This window comes from Scylla paramamosain, chromosome 6 (assembly GCF_035594125.1).
Source record: "Scylla paramamosain isolate STU-SP2022 chromosome 6, ASM3559412v1, whole genome shotgun sequence".
In the NCBI taxonomy this organism is placed as follows: Eukaryota; Metazoa; Arthropoda; class Malacostraca; order Decapoda; family Portunidae; genus Scylla; species Scylla paramamosain.
In genome coordinates this window covers 19,191,997-19,199,535 of record NC_087156.1, presented here as the reverse complement: position 1 = coordinate 19,199,535, position 7,539 = coordinate 19,191,997, and the positions used below count along the sequence as shown (strand labels likewise).

The window sequence follows — 7,539 nt, the reverse complement described above, 5'->3', positions numbered from 1 at the left end:
GGCCAGGAGGACAAGCCAAAGATAGAAAAATGGAGCCAAGTCTGATTTTGAGTAAGATGGAGAGATGAGACGTAAAAAATAGAACATCTTAGGGTAAACGAAACACACACACAAAAAAAACACACCTTTAAATAAATAAAGACAGATTTGAGAGAGACGTTACAAATTGTTGTCAGTGAAGAACTAGTAGATTTACTCTCTCTCTCTCTCTCTCTCTCTCTCTCTCTCTCTCTCTCTCTCTCTCTCTCTCTCTCTCTCTCTCTCTCTCACTGAGGTAGTCACGCAGCTTGTTTACAATTTTGCATATTAACATTCTGCCTTTGCCTTCGTTTCAGGGCACCAGTCACGTGCAGCAGTTGTAATTAACTGGTGAAATTAATGACTGTCATCTCTTAGCCGGTAAGTACCCCTGTTATTTCTAGGTATAAAGCAAAAAAGATTCCACTTACTGCTAGATATCGTGAGAAATCATGCAGCCATAAATATATTGTAATAACACGTTGAGATTAGAGGTGGGCGTGAGGTTAACATTTAGGCAAGACGGAGTGCGCGTCAATAGTGCAAATATCACCTCGCGTCCCCAGCCTCTCATGCACTGAGTTAAGGAGGATAATTACCCTAGAGGAGCACTAAGCGGACTTGTCCCGACGAGCAGTGACCTCAGCACGCCGCCCACATAACTCGTGCACCCTTGACAGTAACGTAACACGAGACGCCATTTAAGCTTCGTTACTCTGCCATCAGGAGCAATTTTCACCGCGAGTTCGGGTTTTTCTTCTCGAGGCGCAAGTCGGGACCCGCCGCACTTCTCCCGCAATTACACGATGACATGCGTTAAGTAATGACACCAGCGGCCACTCGCAGCGCCGCCCACATGCCTCCCAGGGGCAGAGGGGCGCCGTTCAGGGTCCGTACTGTTCATTATCATTATCCTGAACGATCGCACCCAACTAGCGGCGGTCATGGCTCCCTCCACCCTTCCTTCTCCTCTGGGACGATAAATATCACTAATTATTTCTGGTGGTGTTTATGGATGCCACTTGTGAATGCTGGTAAGGGATGGTCCTCTCCTTGGCGTGGCGCGGGTAATGCCATAGCTTTCAGTCTCATGGTTTAGCTGTGTTGGGTTGGGTGTTAGGTTTTAATTGTTACAGTGGATGGGGTCACGTGGCTGTCCCTCGTGGCCTTGGTGGCGATGACTGGGCGAGGCAGCGTCAGGACGTTAGGGGCTTCGGAAGCCAAGGGGGAACTTGTCCTTAAGGGAAGTTGTCACGGTAATAGTTAGTTTGATCATGGCTACCGTGTATCATAACGTCCCTCGTGCCCTTCTGTTTAATCATGGCGGAGGAGATGTGAGTGGAGGATCAGCGGGAGCAGCATAGGAAGGAGCCGTGTGTTCTGCCCCTGCTGGTGATGAGATGCCGCAACGTGGAAGGAAATACCATTCAGCTTGTGAATATTTCAGGGCAAAACCTGCAGTAGTGCTCTTCTTTTAATGGTCAAAGGATTTTTCCCTCAACCTGAAAACGCAACGCTTCATATTTTCCAGGTATTCCAGCGCACAGACACGTCCTCTTTCCCTTCACTCCCTCCCGTCTCCCCCTCTCGCCTTCCCGCCGCTCCCCATCCTCCCGTCTCGCTATGAACGTTCGCTGCGCAATTACTTAAATAACTATCCAATGCGAATCTTTAGCCCGAGGTTCCTCCGGCCAACAACACCGTATGAATATTTAGCCTGGGAGCGCTCCAGCCTTATCCTTGACAAGAGTGGCAATTAAGTCATGGAGTTATAGCTTGGAGTAGCGTCCTGGGACTCGACTCAAGGCTGGGTCACTGTACCTGAGGAGGGTGGAGGGCGCGCCTGCAAATTGTAGCAATTACGTCCATCTGTAACCCGGACCCACCTAGAGGTCACCCCTAGTCCTCTCCTTGTCCCTCTCTCGTCCCCTGCACTCTTCTCCCCTCACTCACTCATCCCCACGCACTCCCTGTTTCCTCTTCATGGTATTCCCCTTCTCCCCTTCTCCTTCCTCGCCAAGAGTCCTCCTTCGCGGTTCAGAGCACGGGGCAGGACGGTCAGCATTGGTGGTGCTTGTGGCGACGGAGGTGGCTGGTGCGGATGGAGATGATGGTCAGGTGGTGGTGGTGGTGTATGGTATGGTGGTGATGTTCAGTAGTGCTGCATGTTGCTGTTGGTGATGGTACTGCAAATAGATGGTGTTCGTGTGTCGTGGGAGTGTTGAATATGGTGGTGATGTTGGTGATGGTGTTGGTGTCGATGGTATGTTTTGTACTGGTGGTATTGAAGGAAGTAGAGATGGTGATGGTGTGTTTTGCTATGAAGGTGGTGTGTTGTATTGATGGTAGTGTTGGTGTTGTGAGGATAATGATGTTAATGCTATAGGGATAATGGTGTTGGTATAGTGGGTGAAAGTGGTGTTGGGTAGAGGTGGTGGTGGCGTTGTGCAGTGGAGGTGGTGGAAGTGTCAAGTACTAGCGGTGCTGCGGGCCGGGAGTGCTGTAGTGTTGGTGAGGTTGTCCCCACTTATACTCGTGTACGTGCGTCTGGGCATGTAATCACGAGGGTCTTTGTTTAGCGAAGAGCTTAATCACATGCACCAGATTAACCGTCCATTCATCCTTAGTCTTACTTCTTAAATGGAGACGAAAATGAGAAACTCAGCGTTCATTAGACACTTCTCAGACCGCTCGAGAAAGAGTAAATGTAAAAAGATTCGACGAAGGAAAGGGACAGAAAAAGCTGCAGGGAAGATCTTGCGCCAGAACACTGTCGCCTGATCGAAGTAGTATTTGCTCTACAATCCCGTGAATTAGTCAAACTTGTTCTCGCGTGAGCAAACTCTGGGTCTTCACTGCTAACGAAGTGCAGCCTCCCTGCTGCTCTGGTATTCATTAAACTGCGTAGAATCTTGGGCAGCGCATGTCCTTCCCAGCAGAGCCCCGTCAGGAGAGGAGGCGGAGGAGGGAGGGGACTCGAGGAACAAGAGGAAAGGAAGGTGATAGACAGGGTACAAGAGGGGCGAGGAGAGGTAAGGGGAGCAGGAAGGGCGCTGACAGTGTAGACCAGGAGGGAGAGAGAGAGAGAGAGAGAGGGAGGGAAGACGGATAAATGGCCGGAGGGAGAAACTAAGAGCCTGGAGGGAGGGAGCAAAGTGTTAGGAAGGCAGGAAGAACCCAGGTCTTTCTCCCCTTCACCGGAGGAATATTGTCTCAGTATATTTGGTTCACCTTGCATTACTTGCCTCCTTTTGTCCTCACGTTTCCTTCTCCCTCTCCTTCTCTGTCCTCCGCCCGCTCTCCTCCCTAACCGTTCCGGATTTGTCTTTGATTAATTTATGTACATACACCGGAAACATCTTTCAGGAGGGGCCGGTGTATTTCCAGGATACAGGAGTTGTCGAGCTGGCGGCGCGAGTTCTACCTTGGATATCTTTTAAAAATTCTGTACTTTTCCATTAAAACAATAGGAATATAGCCATATAAGAGTGGTATGGGAAGGCATGAAACGCAGGTGTCTTAACTGAATTAAATATTTATGTTTAAGAGAGGCAAGTCAGTTTACTTCCCGAGGTGTAATGATTCTGCCGGAGTGAAGGAGTCTGTCCTTGGCCACCACGGAATGAGAGCGCACGCCGTTAACTGTGTATGTCAGAATCCTTCGGTGGTCGTGTCTTTTCTCTAACAAAATAGTTTTTTACCGTCCGTACCCAAGAAATTACTAACTCTTCAGAGACAGCGTAAAAAAAAGTGGGAAGCTAATGTAGAATGAGAAAACTACTTACGTGCACACACAAACCATGAGGAGTTACAGAATTATAGCGTTCACTTCTCCAGACTCCAAACAGGGAGTGAGGTGCTGGCGGCCTGTGGGTGGGGACGGCGGCAGCGTCTCCCTCAGTCCATAACCTCGAGGAAGTACTGCTCACCTCTGACCTTCAGGGGCCATAACATTAACCGAGGCCCTCCAGCTATACACCTCCACTGCTTCGTCGTGCTGCTGCGAGACACCACAAGGGCCTTCTCGGGGCCTTCTGTCCGCCTCCGCCTTCACTGATTTCACCACACGTTGTTTCCTTTGCCTCGTGTCACTTTAAGAAGCTCAATTGGCAGTGGGTTCTGGCCCTAACTCATGTTATTCACCACGAGACAACAATTTAAGAGGATATTTTCTGTTTTATTTTAGGCAAAGGTCATTTCGTAGTCTCTTATGGTATGAACTCCGGTAAAATAGACTTGAGCGGTTGAACTTTAGAATTTAGAGCACCAAGGCTTTATTTTTCGCCGTCTTTGATACACGTATTTTTCTAGAATTACCGCCTTCCTACCCTTTTCCTTCATGATATTTACGTTTGTTCTGTCATTATTTATACGGAATCGGATGAAAAGCTCCGCCGATGCCAAAAGAAAAAAAAATGAAAAAAATAAGAAAATAGTATGTTTTGTTATAACCGCGTGTCTGTGGACGAGAAATTATTTTTGTTCTTGCCAGTTATCTCTGTTCGTACCTTAACCTAAAGAGAGAGAGAGAGAGAGAGAGAGAGAGGAGAGAGAGAGAGAGAGAGAGAGAGAGAGAGAGAGAGAGAGAGAGAGAGAGAGACTGTGTGAGCGACATTTAAACAGATAGAGGACGAGGAAAAGAAGAAAAAAAAAAAAGAGGAAAAGAGAGAGAAGCTCGTCTCCTCGGATCATTAACATTCTCGTACGTCAGCTTCAGGTCGACTGCCTTCAAACAGAGAAAAGAAACAAAAAACATAATAGCAGTGGTAATCAATAAAGCTGGAACCGCGTGCAATAATAACAGTGCTAATCAATGGAGCAGTGTGTGTGTGTGTGTGTGTGTGTGTGTGTGTGTGTGTGTGTGTGCAGTGAGGAAGATAGTAATAATAGAAACACTTATGCGTGTATTGCTATTTTTAATCTCTTCCGCCTAAGTTGAACAGCGATTAAACTTTCGTCGTCTGTCATCTGAGAGAGAGAGAGAGAGAGAGAGAGAGAGAGAGAGAGAGAGAGAGAGAGAGAGAGAGAGAGAGAGAGAGAGAGAGAGAGAGAGAGAGAGAGACGTGACGGAGACTTACACACAAACAGTTAGAGAGACACATAAACTCGCGGAAACAGACAAACAGAAACACTGATATTTACAAAACCAGAGAGAGAGAGAGAGAGAGAGAGAGAGAGAGAGAGAGAGAGAGAGAGAGAGAGAGAGAGAGAGAGAAAGGAACCAACACAAGGTCCAACTAGCACCTGTCCTCTTTCTAAATTCTAACCCTTCCACCTTCCTTCACGCACCACCGTCTTCACACGCCGCCACCATCACAGCGCCGCCGCCAAATCATTAGCGGGGGAGAATCACACTCTAATCTCAACATCGGCGGGGATAGTCAGGAACCGTGTTAGCATTCTCGTTCTCACTCGTTCCTGTCGGCGGCGGCGCTGGAAACCCCCCTCGTAACCTGGCGACAAACGTGCTGCCTTTAACTCGGCTCGTCGCTTTAGTAATTACGTTCTGAAGCGACCCTGTGAAAGGAGGAGGAGGATAAGAGGCCAGGGGGGAGGAAGAAGAAGAGGAAGAAGGGTAGTAGGTGGAGGAGAAGGAGTAGGAGTAGGATTAGACGTCTCTGTGATCCTTGGCTGCAGTTAGGGATGAGTGAGGGAGAATCTTAAAGGTTACAGGGACGTTGATTCAGGTGGAGAGAGAGAGAGAGAGAGAGAGAGAGAGTAAATAGGTAAATAAATAAACAATTGAAGTCCTCCTGCTGCAGCGTCTTCACGTGCTGCAAATAATACTGTTTTTTTTTTTTCTTCTCAAACTATCTCTTTTGTCTTGCTTCTCGCTTCTTGCTTCCTTCTTTCTTTATCACTGTCTTCTCCGCTTTCCTCCACCTCCGCTCTTTCGTGTTCCCCTTCCCCTTTCTCTCTCCACTCCCCTTCTTCCCTCAATTCTCCTTTCCTCTTCTCTCCCCTCCTCTCCTCCCCTTCCTTCCTAAGTGACCCCATTCTTCTCTTTCTCCACTCATTTCCTCTAGTACCCCCCTCCCCTCTACGTCGACCCACCTCCCCCCCACCCGGCTCTCTCTCTCTCTCTCTCTCTCTCTCTCTCTCTCTCTCTCTCTCTCTCTCTCTCTCTCTCTCTCTCTCTCTCTCTCTCTCTCTCTCTCTCTCTCTCTCTCTCTCTCTCTCTCTCTCTCTCTCTCAGTCCCAGGTGACACAGGTAGATGGATGATCGGTGGACCCCTACAATTAGGTAATCACAGGTAAAAAGCCACCGGCCACCTGTTAATTGGCCGCCGCTTAGCCTTCTTCCCCCTCACTCGCTTCAGGGGGAATACTGTACCTCCTCCCTTATTTATTTCCCTTTTGTTTTGTTTATTAATGCTGAGTGTGTTTGTGTGTGCTGTGTATCTTGGTGTGCCGTCTCAGAGTAGTGTTCACCTTCACGTCTTTTTTTTTTTTTTCGTGTACTATTTTTCTTTTTTGTTCGCATTTTTCTCTTTTTTTCTTTGTTTACGCCTCACTGATTTTCTTTTACATACGTAGCCTTCTCTGTCGTCCTTTCGTCCTCGTCCGTGTCCGTGTCGTTGTTCTTCTCTTCTCGTTCTCCTCCCTCCTCCTCCTCCTCCTCCTCCTCCTCCTCCTCCTCCTCCTCCTCCTCCTCCTCCTCCTCCTCCTCCTCCCAGTCCCTGTTCTTTCTTCTTCCTCTCTTATTCCTTCACAAATTCCAGGGAGGAAGCACGGAGGAGGCAGAGGGAAGGCATCGCTTCCTGTTTGTCAAGAAGCTGTCAGGCTTGACGCATCAGTTCCCTGGGTGTGTTCCTCCTCCGCTTCCTTCCTCTTCCCTCCTCTTCCTTCCTTTTCTTCCTTCCCTTTTCTTCCTTTTCTCTGTTTTCCTTCCTTACATTCCCTCCGTCTCTCCCAACCTGCAGTTTTCTTCTCTTCTGCTCTCATTCTTATGCTTTCCTCTCCCCGTGTTTCCACCCACTTCTCTTCATTTCTCTTTCACTCATTAAGTTTTCGTGATTTCTTTCTCTCCCTTTCTTGTCTTGTTCCTTTGGCTTTCTTCTGCCTGTTTTTTTTATTTTTCTTTCACTTTTTTTTATTTCTGTTGCCTTGAGATCTCCATTATATTCTTGCATTGTATCATTATTATTGCTCTCTCTCTCTCTCTCTCTCTCTCTCTCTCTCTCTCTCTCTCTCTCTCTCTCTCTCTCTCTCTCTCTCTCTCTCTCTCTCTCTCTCTCACTTTAATACATTTTCCCTACCCAAGAATGCTTCACCCCACTTTCTCTCCCTCCTTCCTTCCTTCCTTCCTTCCTTTCTCTTCTCTTAGCGCACTTTTTCTTCCTTTTCCTCAGCCACAAAGCAAGCCAACCCCCTCTCACGTGTGTCTTTTCCCTCTTTTCTCCCTGTCCCACACCCTCTTCCACCTCATGCACGCACACTCTTTCCGTCACTCTCCCTCTCTTTCCTCTCTTGTCTCCCTCTGCCCCGCCACACTCACTCCTATCTAATCCATCATGGTAA

General features: G+C 48.1%; 1 long non-coding RNA gene across 1 annotated transcript in view; it reads left to right on the top strand.

Moving 5' to 3' along the window:
* The first annotated feature begins 333 nt into the window (after positions 1–333).
* The window catches only part of LOC135101112 (uncharacterized), a 231,176-nt gene continuing 223,970 nt past the window's right edge, over positions 334–7,539 (top strand). The window contains exon 1 of the long non-coding RNA XR_010269033.1: positions 334–399. This is a non-coding gene — a long non-coding RNA (uncharacterized LOC135101112). The remainder of the gene's footprint in view (positions 400–7,539) is intronic.